General features: G+C 42.5%; 1 protein-coding gene across 1 annotated transcript in view; it reads left to right on the forward strand.

The window, feature by feature from the left end:
• The window catches only part of ARHGAP35 (Rho GTPase activating protein 35), a 113,544-nt gene that overhangs the window by 68,884 nt on the left and 30,865 nt on the right, over positions 1-13,795 (forward strand). The gene's annotated exons all lie outside the window — the stretch shown is intronic.

Below are 13,795 nucleotides of genomic sequence, written 5' to 3' on the forward strand. Positions count from 1 at the left end.
CACCATAGGGCATTGCCCTCTGATTAACTTTTGGCCATTGGTAGCACAGATAAGTTGTTCTTATTGACAACTAGCAGTGAGACTCCAAAATGAAAGGTTCAGCCCTGTGGGCCGTTGGGGAGGGGAAGAAAGACGAGGCAGTGTCCAGCAGCAGGCTCTTCCCCTCGTATCTCTGAGGGTGATCTGGAAGCCCTGTGGCCAGGACTTCAGGGCTGTGGCTGTAGATCAGCTTGTCTTCATTGTTTGCAGGTCAGAGGTGGCCCTGTCTCCTCTACACAAATGGAAGCCCTCTATAAAAATGGTCTTTGACAGAATACTTACAGCTGTGACCTTCCTTCTGGTTTAGCTCATTTGCCTGCGTAAATGAGCAAAGTGCTTTCTGCATGGCAGATTTAAATTTCACCGCTAATTGAGGGTAGCATCTTCAGGGGAAAATGCTTGCCATTAGATCAGAGGCCTTTGGGAGACAGCCAGACAACAAACACATCAGGGCAGATCAAAGCAGGAGGTGGAGATGGGGAGAGTGCAGAGTGCAAGTGTTGTTGGTAATGTGGGATGGGCCACAGGGAAGCCCATTGAAGACTTTGCCTTATGTCTGTGGGACCGTGTGCCTGTGCCGGTATGTGTTATGTTTGGCGGCCTTTCCCCTTTAGTTTCTTGCCACTGAATAATCTGCTCAGGATGAATGAACCTGGAGCCAAACTGCCTGGGTTCAGACCTTTGCTCTGCTGCTTCTGAACAAAAGTTTAACCTCTTTGTGACTCAGTTTCCTTGACTGTAAAATGAAGATAAAGAATAATACTTTGAGTCTTGAGATGATTCAGTATGTTAAAGACCTAATACTAGTACCTGGAAGGCTATAAATGATCAGTTAGCATTTGCTGCTATTAACCATTATTGGCACTGTCTGAGACGCACCTTCTGCTGTAGTTGGGCCTCTCAGTTGCTGGGGCCCCATTTGTCAAGCCTTCCTGGCTCCTGGGCTTTGTCCCTTTAACACCTGTGCAGAGGCCCGAGCTCTCTTGCAAGGCCCAGGCTTCTCCCTTCAGGAGAGTGACTTCCCTTCCTCAGTTCTTACTGGCTGAAAGCTGGGTAGGTGAGGCAAAGCCTCTGGAACCAGGAGCACTCCGTTTAAAATCCCAGCTCTGCTACTTCTCTCAGCTAAACTCTTTACACCTCTGCGCTCGGCTTCCTCTGTAAAACACAGCTAATGGTGACAGCGCCTTGTCAGGACTATGAGGGCTGAATGAGATTGAGTGCGTGATTGTGCCAGCCACGTAGTGAGCACTCAGAAAAGGGGAAGGAGCTTGTTATTTTAAGGTGACATCTTTGGTGTTAATGTCTTGCATACCCTCGGATTGCCTCATGGGTTGATTATGAATTCCTGTTCAGATGTTCACTCCTTATTGTCAGGGATCTTCGTTTCTTGTTTTAGATCTTTTCCTGCTTACTTGGCCTGTGGTAAAGACTTGGGAATCTTTTTTCCACAGAGATATCTTCATCTCCGCTCCACCTTACTCTTTAGATAAGTAGTCCTTCGTACATTTATTTCTTTGCCTGGTTGCAGAGGACCAGAGGGCCCAGAACCGTGAGGATACTGTCACTTCCTCAGCACATCGCTACAGAGCACCTCGTATATTATGTGCCACACACTGTTCAAGATACTGATAAACTGTATGGAACAAAACACTAAAAGCCTTGCCCACATGCAGCATACATTACAGTTTAATGGGGAAGACAGACAGTAATAAGTCAAATACAAGGAATCTTCTTGATTAGTGCTCAGGAGAAAAAAATGAGGCAGGCTAGTGGGCATGAAATGTCTGAGGTGAGTGTTAGCATTTTCAGTAGGAGGGCTGGGGGCCTGAAGGAAATGAGAGAAGGAGCCATGCCCTCTCCTGGGGAAGAAGCTTTCAGTCAGAGAAACAGAACAGTGGTTGTAGAAGTCCTGAGACTAGAACATTCTTGGTAAAAACCTTGGCTTTTACTCTAAGTGAGGTAAGAAGCCAGTGGAGAGTTAGGGGCAGAGGGACAATATTTGGCCTTTGTTTAATAAAATAACACTGACCATTGTGTGGAACAGTCCTGACCTTTGAGGTCTTGAATGCTTTTGATCTAGCTGTTTTTTGACAAATCTTCCTCCATTCTTCCCTTCTTTTGTCTGGACATGTACCCTGTCCTGCATATTGTGGGCATGGATTTGCCTAGGCCCTCGGTTTAGACCTGGAAGGAGGAGGGTTATACATCAGTGTGGTTAGCAGTCTGGGTTAGAGTAAAACTGAGAGAATGCCAGAACAGGTAAGCAGAGGAGTCAGCTCCTGGTCCTGGCTGGCCTTTCAAACCTCGTCTTTCTTCACACTTTTTAGCTTCATGCCCCCACTGCGGTGTTCATCACCATTCTTATTTCCTCACTTGTAGTTTCCCCTTCCACCTGACAAATCCCTGCTCTTTCCAAAGCCTTCCCACTCCCAACATGCCTCTGTGACAGCACGTTTTTTCTCTCTTGTTAAGGTTAAATGAGGTCTTAAGGGTGGGGTCCTGATCTGATAGGATTAGTGTCCTTACCAGAAGACCCGGGCTCTCACCAAATCCTCCAGCACCTTGATTTGGACTTCCTAGCCTCTAGAACTTTGAGAAAATAAATTTCTGTTTTCAAGCAACCCAACCTGTGGTATTTTGTTGTGGCAACCTGAGCAGACAAATACAGATGGCAAGGTGACTGACATGGGCCTCAGAACTCCTGCGATCTTTAAGGCAGGGGCTAAGCCTTTCTTCACTTACGTGTCCCCATGGGGCTTGGCTCTCCAGAGACCTCAGTCAGGGATCTTTATGTTCACATGACAGAACAGAGCAATTGGGTCAGTAGGAATGGGAATTGAGGCAACAGAAAGTCAAAAGGACTGAGACTGGTGGAAGGAGACGTGGAAGAATACCACTTGAGAATCCTGGTCTAAAAAGATAAGCTCACTCTTTTGTGTAATACTTGGCTCTCAGGTAGTTTATTTGTTTGAAATGTAAGATGACTTGGGTATCAGACAATTCAGTCCCACTTTTCAAACAGAGATGGTGCAAGGCCTTGTGATTTCACCCCAGTTTACGTTCTTTCACTCTTGGCTGGAGTCCTTTGGCTATTTAAATTTGGTGGCCTCCCAACAGTTTTTCTTTTTTTAAGAAAAAAAAAACAACAAACACAATTTATCTTTTCACGTAAGCGGCAGTTTGGTTGAAATGAGACCTTTGTAGTATGTAGTCCAGAGCTCCTGATAACTGCAACTACAATCAGTGTTTCTGTTTTGTGATCTATTTTTTTTGTGTTTCAAAGGCCACAACAGAAAACTCTTTCTTCTGTTGTCGTCAGGAGCCAGCATTTGGACCCTGGCAGCAAGAGGGTGTTTTTGCAGAAACTTAATCTGTAAAGAGCGGTTTTACTTCCTGGGCTAGGCTCTCTACCGAGAGCACCCATTCCTCTGGAATGGATGGAGGCAGTGAAGGACCTCTAGTCTTCGTTCCCAATTTTCCTGAGCCCTGAAAAAGGGGGGTTACGTGTTTGTTGTTGATGCTTTCATGTCACTAGGACTAGAGGAAGAAAAAATAAGGTAAAAATAACCTGCCTGAACTGACCTAAATCCAGCAATTCTTGATTTTAAGAGGTCCCTTGTTTCTAAGCAGCCCCCACCTTTGTGATAACAGCTACTGGGGAGAGGGTCATGGGCAGTCCAGTAAGTGTAGGTATTAGTGATTATCTAGCCTAGTTTGGAAAAATGAGCCGAGATGTACATCATCAGCTGGAAGGAATGTCATAGTAGCTGTTTTAACAACAATAATGATGAAGATAATTAACATTTAGGAGGCCTCGTCCTAAGCTCTTTATAAGCATGATTTCATTTCGTCCTCACCGTGAGGGGCAGAGCGCCAGAGGACTCATCCCGTGCCCACACACAGCTAGCCTTTCAACTGCCTTCTTGGCAGCAATTATGAAAGGCCAACAGCATCTTCCTAATCTGAACCTCACTATTTCATATTTCCTGTATTTTGGGTAAGGAAGCTTTATCTTCAGAGTGATCTTTGAAGGGAAGGACTTAGGAGCATTTAAATGATATAAGCAAGATTACGGGGAACCCCTTAAGCGATTTAAGAAAAAATACTTGTCTTCCTTACAAAATGGAATCTCTATATTATTGTCATACTTTTCTTCTTGAAAAATATTAAGAAGCAAACAATGAGCCTTCATGCTTGCCACCCTGTTATAAGCATCATTTAACAAGAGGGAGAATTTAGCAGAGTGGTAAGAACAACTGCTGGGGTTAGTCTGGGATGATGCCAGGCCTCGTCCTGCCACTTCATCAGCTCTGTGATTTGGGGCAAGTTACCCTAGCTAAGCCTCAGTTTCCTCATCTGTTAAATGGGAATGATGATTTTTTAAAAAGAAAACAGTATATTGACATATCCATATGTCCTTACACATTTAACCATCTACTTCTAAGCATTTGAGAAATAATTGTTTATACATCTCAGCATACTAATGACAAATGATTCTTAACTGTTCTTAAAGCAAACCTAACACTGCTAGTCAGATGATCCCATCCTTCCATCTTTACGTCTGTTTTGAGCTGTTACATGTGTAGCTGAGCTGTTAGATGATTTATACATCCAAGTAGGTTTTCTCAGTTCACATTTGTAAAGTTGGGCATTGTAACCATTTTGCTGCGGTGGCAAGGCGATTGACATAGGCATTGGAACACCTGACTCGGGCAGCAAGGATGTTCAGTGCTTCAGTAGTCCAGAGCAGTGAACAGGACATGGCCTTGCCATTCAAAGTTGGGAAGTGAGAATGGGGAAGTGGGTATAGGAGGAGGGATTCGCCTGTGTTCAAAGACTGAGGACCCAGAGCAGGGAGCTTGAATCGTTTCCTTTCTCATATCCTTAATTTCTTCAGTGCGGAGTAGAGATTTATGTGCCTTACTTATGCTACAGGGTGGGTGATATTGAAGATCAGAAGATAGGCATGGAAATGTTTGTAAATTCTAAGACTTCTTTGCAGCTATATTTGTCCTGAGGTATGTTGGTCTCATAATTTGGAAAGTAGAAGGCTTTCAGCCGCGCTAGAATGGGTGCGTGCTAGGTGCTGTACCTCATCTCCTCCTGTCAGCAACCCTGTGAGGTAGACCTTCTAGTGATTCCCAAAGATGAGAGGCGGTTGGCAGCCGTGCTTTCCCAGGTCAGGAGCTGGCTTATCATAACTTTGGTTTTATTTCTTGCATATCTTGCCTAGTAAAAGATTGTCATCTTTATCTTGACCTGCACTACAGGGGCTCATCCCGTGCCCACACACAGCTAGCCTTTCAACTGCCTTCTTGGCAGCAATTATGAAAGGCCAACAGCATCTTCCTAATCTGAACCTCACTATTTCATATTTCCTGTATTTTGGGTAAGGAAGCTTTATCTTCAGAGTGATCCCTCCCTCCCTCTCTGCTGTGATTTGGTAGCCCAGCAGAGTTGCTTTTAGCATTTTGAGGGTGACAGAAGAGTGCCAGCTTTTGACATTAATGTCCCTGCCTAGCAAGGACATTAATTTTTTTTAAACCTTTTTGACTGTTATTTCACAAAAGGGAACACTTTGTTGAGTCCACAGTGGGAAAGATGATTTCAGACTGAATACAAGCCCAGCCCATATTAATTTTTAAAATCATGTGTTTGACACTAAATTCAGGACAGTGTGCAGTGGAAAGATACGTGTCCCCTCTTAGCCTTCTACCCCAGTCCCTAAACTAGTAGGCCCCCCTTGTCTGGATATAAGCTACACATATCTTAGTCTGTTGCTCGACTTTATTTATAATCTTTCCATATAGAATTTATTCCTTTGTTTTCATGGTTGAATTTTCCATTGTTTCTTTTGGCTTCTGGACTTTTGGTATATTTAGAAAGGGTTATCCCACTCCAAGATTATTTATGAAAGTCTGCTATAATTTTTTCTTAGGATTTTTTGGCTTTTCTTAAAATTGATTTTTAGAGAGGGAGGAAGGGAGAGACAGAAACATGATTCATTGTTCCACTTATTTATATATTCATTGTTTGATTCTTGTGTGTGCCCTGACTGGGGATCATCCCTACAACGTTGGTGTATTGGGGTGATGCTCTAAACCATCTGAGCTGCCCGTCCAGAGCTATAACTATTTTTATCTAAAATTTACTTTGTGGATGATGCAACATTATTTCAGTTGTGACAGCAGTGTTTATTGCATAATCTGCCCTTCCTGCACTGATTTGAAAGCCATTTATGATATACATCAACTCCCTGTACACATTGGGGTATCTTTCTGAACCCTCTCATTTTATTTATCTAGCAGGCGAACGACCATCCATCCACGTGCCAGAACTACATTGTTTTAATTCCTGCAGTTTTAGTGGTAGCCACTTTGGAAATTTCTTGGCTTTGTTACTTTTTTATTTTTCCACATGAATCTTAGGGTCTATTTGTTTAGTTGAAAAAAACTTTCATAATCCTACTGGGCTCATATTAAATCATAACATTACCTGTTAATATTTTTATGATGTGATGGCTTCTGTGTCCCTCAGTACCATTTTAAAGTTTTCTTTATAAAGCTCTGGCTTTTTTTGGGGGGGGGGTACACATTTAAAAGGGACTAGTAGGGTATTTGTATAGGTGGAGGTTTTTTATTCCTGTACATTAACTTTGTACCGAGACTCTGTGTTGATTTTTTCATTGCTTGTATAATTTTTCACAATTTAGTCAGCATTATTTACAGAAATCACTGATGTTAAGTGTACAGTTAGCAAGTTTTGACAAGTAGACATAGTTGTACGATCGTCACCACAGTCAGGATGGTAGAGGCTTATTGGGTTTTTTAATTCAGGTAAATAGCTCACAGCATCTGAAATAATTATGATTGACCTCCTTTTCCCCATACTTATTTCTCTGATTTTTTTTCCCTTTCATGACTCTTTATATTAATTAATAGGACCTCCAGGGCAATGTTAAATAATACTGGTAGTAGATCTTCTTAGCTTGTTTTTTGTTAGCCCTTGGAAAGAGATACATTGTTTTCATTTTAAAGATTTACTTATTCATCCATCCTTTTTTCCTAAGATTTTTTTGTTTTCTATCAAGAATGAAGTTAAATTGCATCAAATACCCTTTGAGCTTTTATGAAGATGCAGTCATTATGATTTTTGTCTTTCAATCTATTTAGGAATACATTAAATTACTAATTTTCTACTGTTGACCCACCCTGGCAGTCCTGGAATAAATCATACTTGGTGTGGTATAATGAGAAATAGATATTTGGTTTTCATCCCCAGGTTCGGGCACAGAGCTCCTAAAACCGTTGGAATTTCTGGGGTGATGAGTACCTTATAAACCAAGGCATGATGATTTGATTGGGACTTTCAGCCCTACCTCCAGCCTACTGGGAGGGGCAAGAAGCTAGAGACTGAGCTCAAACACCAGCGGCCAAATGATTTAATAGTCATGCCTGCGTAATGACGGTGGCACGCTCAGTACGGACAGAGAAGCTCCATGCCTCTTTCCCCATAACTTGCCCTATGCATCTCTTCCATTTGGCTGTTTCTGAGTTGTAAGCTCTATAATAAACTGGAAGCAATAGTAAAATGTGTTCCTGAAGAGGAGGTTGTGGGGAACCCTGACTTCTAGCCTGTCAATCAGAAGTACAGGAGGCCGGAACTGGTGACTAGCATCTGAATTGAGGCCAGCCTTGTGCGCTGAGCCTCACCTTTGGGGTCTGTGCTAACTCCAAGGACTTAGGGTCAGAATTGAATCAAATTGAATTGTTGAACACCCAGCTGCTAGAGTGTTAGAGAACTGGTCGATGTGAGAAAAAACTCACATACATTTGCTGTCAGAAGTGTTGTAAGTAAAAACAGATCACTTGGTCATAGAGTATTATTTTTAAATGTGCTGCTTAATACTCTTTGCTAATAGTTTTTGCACTATACTCATAAGCATAGTTACTCTAGAGATTTTCCCTCTTGAATGTTCAAAAATGTTTACTGTTGTTATAGTCAAATGGCATTTTGGCTAGATATAAAATTACTGGGTTAGTCTTTCTTTCCTTGAGGACTTTATAGGCACAATTCCGATGTCTTTTAGCACGGACTGTGCATTTTAAAAGATCTGAGGCCACTCTGTTTTGCCTCAATGCCTCAAAGATTTTTTTTTTAAGTTCAATAAGTCTACCAGGACATGTCTTGTGAATTGAACCAAGTCCGTTTTCCCTGGAACATGGTGTGATCCCTTTAATCTGTAGATTCAAGTCATCCTGATTTCTGCCCCACAAGTCCCTTACTGGGTTGTCAGAAGCGTCTTGCCTTTTCCACATGGTGTTTTTTGTTTTTTTCCTGTAGTGGAAGAAATACCATTTTTCTTTTCTGTTTCTCTGAGCTCTTCCCCTGAATGTTTTATCTACATTTGTTGTCCTAAGTGCTTGTGATTCTGCTTTGCATACTTTGTTTCTTAGCAGGGATTGCACTATTTATTTGTTTTTTTTAATTCATGAGAGTACTTTTTTTTTTTTTTACTACATGGCAATGTTTTCTGGTGACTGTTCTTTGCAGTTGGTTTTTTTCTTGTACCGTCCCTCTTTGCTGGTCGTCTCCCTAGAGATCTTGAATATTAAATTTAAATGTACCACAAAATATAGCTGTATAGTTCAGTATGTGCTGGCTCCTTTTAAAACTCATTTGTCTTTAAGTAAGGTGATTCCTTCCAAGCCTTACAATTTGAAGAAAATTCTTTGGGGAGGGTCTACCTTAGCAGAAGTTTGTCTTAAATATTCTATGTGTGAGTGGTACTACTAGCGTTTCTCGTCCTCAGACATCTGGAGTTGGCCATTGTAATGTGTTGTTGTCCCTGCCGCCCCACCCCCACCACCCCGGCAGTCTGTCTCTGTCACCCTGCCTCCTTGATAGACTGCTTCCTATGGGTTTGACTTGTGTGTCTCATTATTCGTGCCAGACTGGGTCAGAGTAAGCCTCAGTCACCGGTCCCTGAGCCCGTTCCCACTGTTTGGAACAATGGATTGCTGCTCTTTCCCCCTTAGAGTGAAGCGTTTACTTTGGAGAAATGGACTCACATGCTTTGTCCAACATCTGTACCAACAGGCATTCTCTTTCATCGCTTTCCCACACCCTTATTTGACCTTCATAGCATCTAGCGGTTCTTACTCATGTATCGGGGTTCGAGGTCACAGATGTCTCTGGTTTTGTCAAAGACGTGATGTTTCTGTTTCGCATTCTGGTTGCTTTTGTGTGGTTCTCCAAACGAAAAGGGGTAAAGTAGTTTTTATTCTGCCACTTTAAAACTAAGTACAGTCTTCTAACTGAAATAAATTTAGCATTCTGAAACACACACACACACACACCCTTTTTTTTTTTTCCTTACTAGCACTGGTTGGGAAATTGCTGCTTTTGTTTCAAGGTAACTTGATCTTGTCTTGGGAGTGGCTTGAGGGTTTAGTGAAAGGGATGTGCTCAGTTGCTTTCCTGCCCAGTCTCTATCAGTCTGGCTATTTCTGTCTTCCTCTGATTTTAGCATTTCCGTTAGATCCCTGTCCTCCGGAACCATTTCTTGTGTATGGATGCTACTCTGCTGAGAAACCTGAGGAAGATGTGTCTCATCTCCCACCAGGCAGAGTGTGCACAGGAGTAAATGCAGACCCGTCTGCCAAAACCGTCGGGACAGGAAGCTGTTGGTGAACTAGGAGGTGACAGACCCACAGACCCTTGTGGCTTCCTTAGGTCCTATACTGTGGAGAACGTTATATGTTTTCATTTTTGAGGCTACATAAAAAGAATCAAGTTCCTTTTTACACGATTTTTTTTCACCACAGTCTTCATTATTACTATCATTTCTTTTCTAAATGCTACATTTTTTTTTCTCCCATCAACCACAGTATATCATGTTAGGCCAGGTTAAAATTTCAGAGGCAGAGCAAAAATTTCTTTCTCACCCATAATATTTGTCCTGGGGACTGTGCTTTGCATTGTCCTCACTCAGGGACCCAGCTAATGGAGCAGCCCCTGCTTTGAATGGTGCTAGGCACAGAGGGCAAAAGACCTCTGGAGGGTCTCATTCCAGCAGTTAAATGCCTCAGCTTTACTTCACTTATGCTCCTAAGTCATTGGTCAGAACTGCTCACCTGGCTTCACCCAGCCACAGGGGGACAAGGGAGTTCATTCTTCCTTGTTCCCAGGAAAGGAGAGTGGGGCATTGGGACAACCACAGCCACCTGTCAGTTGTCTCCGCAGAATCAGCAAGTGTTCCGTTTAGAATTTCTACTGTTTGGATTTGTACATTTTTCTTTTAGCATTCCAGTGGATTGGAATGTCTGTGCCCAACTCTGCGTAGACTTCCTGGGTGACCTTACAGAAAGAAAAACTTCTGAGCTAATTTCTCTATTCTTACTTAACCCCCATATAATCCTGTGAAGTAGGGACTGCTGTTTTCCTGTGTTAATGATAAGCTGGTATTAAGGAACATTAAATTGTTTCATCAAAAGTGGTTTAACTAGCCCTGGCCAGGTGGCTCAGTCATTTGGAGCATTGTCCAGTACACCAGAAGGTCCTGTATACCAAAAGGCTGCAGGTTTGATTCACATACCTAGATTTCGGACTCAAACCCCAGTCGGAGTATGTATGGGAGGCGACCAGTCAATGTTTCCCCCTCTCCCGCTCCCCTTCCCCCTCCCCCTTGCTCTGTCTCTAAAATCAAAAAATACATTCTTGGGTAAGGATTAAATTAAAAAGGTGGTTTAACTAATAAGTAGCATACTCAGCTCAAATGTCCATCTATCCAATTCCAGAGCTCAAGCTCTGAACCTTATTTATTTACACCTTAAGGTCTGAATGTCCTCAACTTTAAAATGAGAGGCTTATTAGACCAGCTCCTGTACAAGGGCCCTGCTGACTTAAAAATCTGCCCCACTTCCCAGAACAAGCAGCTCTGGTTGTCTGTGCATTGAATGGTGGCCCTTACAAGATTGGGCCTTTCCCAGAAGCTGGGAACCAGGGCCTGCAACTGAATAATTTAAAGTGGAAGTCTTCATGTGGCAGAGAAACACAAGTCATGGAAGCACGAGCTTTACATTTCTCGTCTGATTGTAACACAGACCTTGACAACCAGCAGTCACGGTGGGTTGATCATTTGTGACCAGACAGTCTGGAGCCAACGTGGTTTGTGGTAGGGGCACGTGCACAGCGGTAAGCCAGGTCTTCCTTTGGCATTCTCAGTAAATCTGGCTGTTGGGACTGGTTTTCAAATAGTCCCCAGCTATTAAACATAAAGCTGGATTTTTTTTGCTAGGGCTTTAGTTTTCAAACTCTTTCTTAAAGCTTTTGTTGTTCTTGTAGAATAGGCACTCCTTGTTAAAAATAATCAGACAGAATCTGTAGAAATTGGTGCACTCATATCCTGTTAGTGGGAATATAAATAGATACGGCCATTAAGAAAAGATAATTTGTCAGTATCAGTTAAAAATTTTCACTCTTATGCCCTTGGTCCTGGTCCTTCGGGGAATTTGTTCTTTGGAAATGGTGGCATACGCATACTAGGTGGGCGTTAAAAAGATAAGGTTTATCCCTGGCTGGTGTGGCTCAGTGGATTGAGCACTGGCCTGCAAACCAAGGGGTCGCCAGTTGGATTCCCAGGCAGGGAACATGCCTGGGTTGCAGGCCAGGTGTCTGGTATGGGGTACATGAGAAGCAACCACACACTAATATTTCTCTCCCTCTCTTTCTCCCTCCCTTCCCCTGTGTCTAAATATAAATTTTTTAAAAAGTTTAAAGATGAGGTTTTTTGTATGTACCAATGTTACAAATATGTTCACGACTTAATGAAGTAAGAAAAGCCAGTTTCAAAATAATGCGTGCAGCATGAACCCATTTATAAAGTGGAAAAAAACCTGTGTGTGTATTTATGGTTTGCTGGAAACAGCAAAGATTTCAGGGGTGTCTCCAAGCGGTTCTGGGAGGACGCGTTTGAGGAAATAGTGGTGTAAAATAGGGCTTTTACTGTTTACTCTCCATGTAATTACTACATTGTATTAAAAGGAATTTAGTAATGTATGTTACTTTTTTAAAAATATTAAACTGTATAGCATTGTTTAAAATAAAAAGTAAAGTTGCTTGCTTGCTTGCTTGCTTTCTATTCTTTTCTTTTTTTAATCCTCAACCGAGGGCATTTTTTCATTGCTTTTAGAAAGAGGGGTTGGGGGAAGGAGAGAGACATCAATTGGTTGCCTCTCGTAGGCTCCCCAATGGGGGATCAAACCTACAATTTAGGCATGTGCCCCGACAGGGGATTGAACCTGCATTCTTTAGGTGTACAGGATGAGGCTCCAGCCAACTGAGCCACACTGTCCAGGGGGTAAAGTTGCTTTCTCATTCCTCAGAGTTATCTGCTGTTCGGAGTTTGAATTGTTCCCTTGCAGACTTCTTTCCTATGTGGATACATACACATAGTGCATGTTACCTGTTTGTACACAAATGGAACAACACTAAACGTATGGTTCTGTGACTTCTTTTTTTTCCACCTAAGAATGTATTGTGGATATTTTCCCATGTTGGTAGATATAGATAAACTTCTGCTGTTAGTATTATTTCTACTTCCTTCTCTTCCTCCTGCCCTTGTGTTCATCCCCTTCACTGCATAGTATTTCTGATCTGGGTACATCATCATTTATTTAATCAGCCTTCTGTTGAAGGACATTGTTTGCAGTTTTTTGCTATGAACAGCCCTACAGCAGGTATCTGTAGGCACGTACACACACATACATCTGTGCGAATACATCTGTAGGGTAAATACCTCCGAGCGGACTAAAGGGCATGTATGTTTTATAGTTTGATGGTTATTGCCAAAATCCTGCTGAGAATACACTCCCATCAACAGTATATGAGAGTGGCATGGTATTCTTAAAATGATAATGTTAGAATTGGAAGTTGCTTTAAAAACCATGTAGTTCAGCTTTTTGTAGTATGGACGAATCTCACAAATATGCTGAACAAAAGAAGCCAGGAACAAAAGAATGCATACTTCATGATTCTATTTATATAAAGCAGAAAAACAGGTACAACATTTCTCTGCTATTAGAAACCAGGACAGTGGCTCTTTTGGGCAAGGAGGAGAGAGACTGAGAGGAGCTTCTGGAAGGCTGGGGCTGTTCTGTCTCTTGATCTGGGTGCTGTTTACACAGATGTGTTCGTACGTGAAAATGCATCACTGTATACTTCTCTATAAATTTACCAATGTGCATTATACTTTAATAAAAAGTGGGGGGCGGGTGTAGCATCTAGTCCTACTCATTCATTTTTATAGATAAGACCCTGGGAGTTGAAGGGCTTCCCCCTCTCCTGCCATATGCTGGTGAGGTTCCCTGAGAGCCTTATGCTGGAAGCCCCAGCCCTGGCCTGTCTTGCCCAGATTGGACTAGCAATGCTATTGGCACTCAGAAAGGCTGTGAATGTGTGACAGTGTCTCTCACCTTGAGGCCCTTGAAGAAGAATGGTGTCTGAGAGCCAGCTGATGTGTCAAATGGAGTTTCTGGTTTTATAGCTCACGCGGCTGTGTCAGGAAAGATCCAGTGCCAGGCCTCACGCCCAGTCCGTGACAAACTCGAGAAGCTTTGCTGCTGAGGAAGAGCCCAGTTCTCTGTTATTCTAGCTTCCTCGTTCATTTCTTTTTCTTGAGCTTTCTTTTCACTGCATCCTAATCTCTACTCTCCTGCTTCTTCCTGGTTGTTTTCAGGTCAGTCCCTGTTGCAGA

This window comes from Phyllostomus hastatus, unplaced genomic scaffold (genome assembly GCF_019186645.2).
Source record: "Phyllostomus hastatus isolate PE091 unplaced genomic scaffold, TTU_PhHast_1.1 phas_contig_468, whole genome shotgun sequence".
NCBI lineage: Eukaryota > Metazoa > Chordata > Mammalia > Chiroptera > Phyllostomidae > Phyllostomus > Phyllostomus hastatus.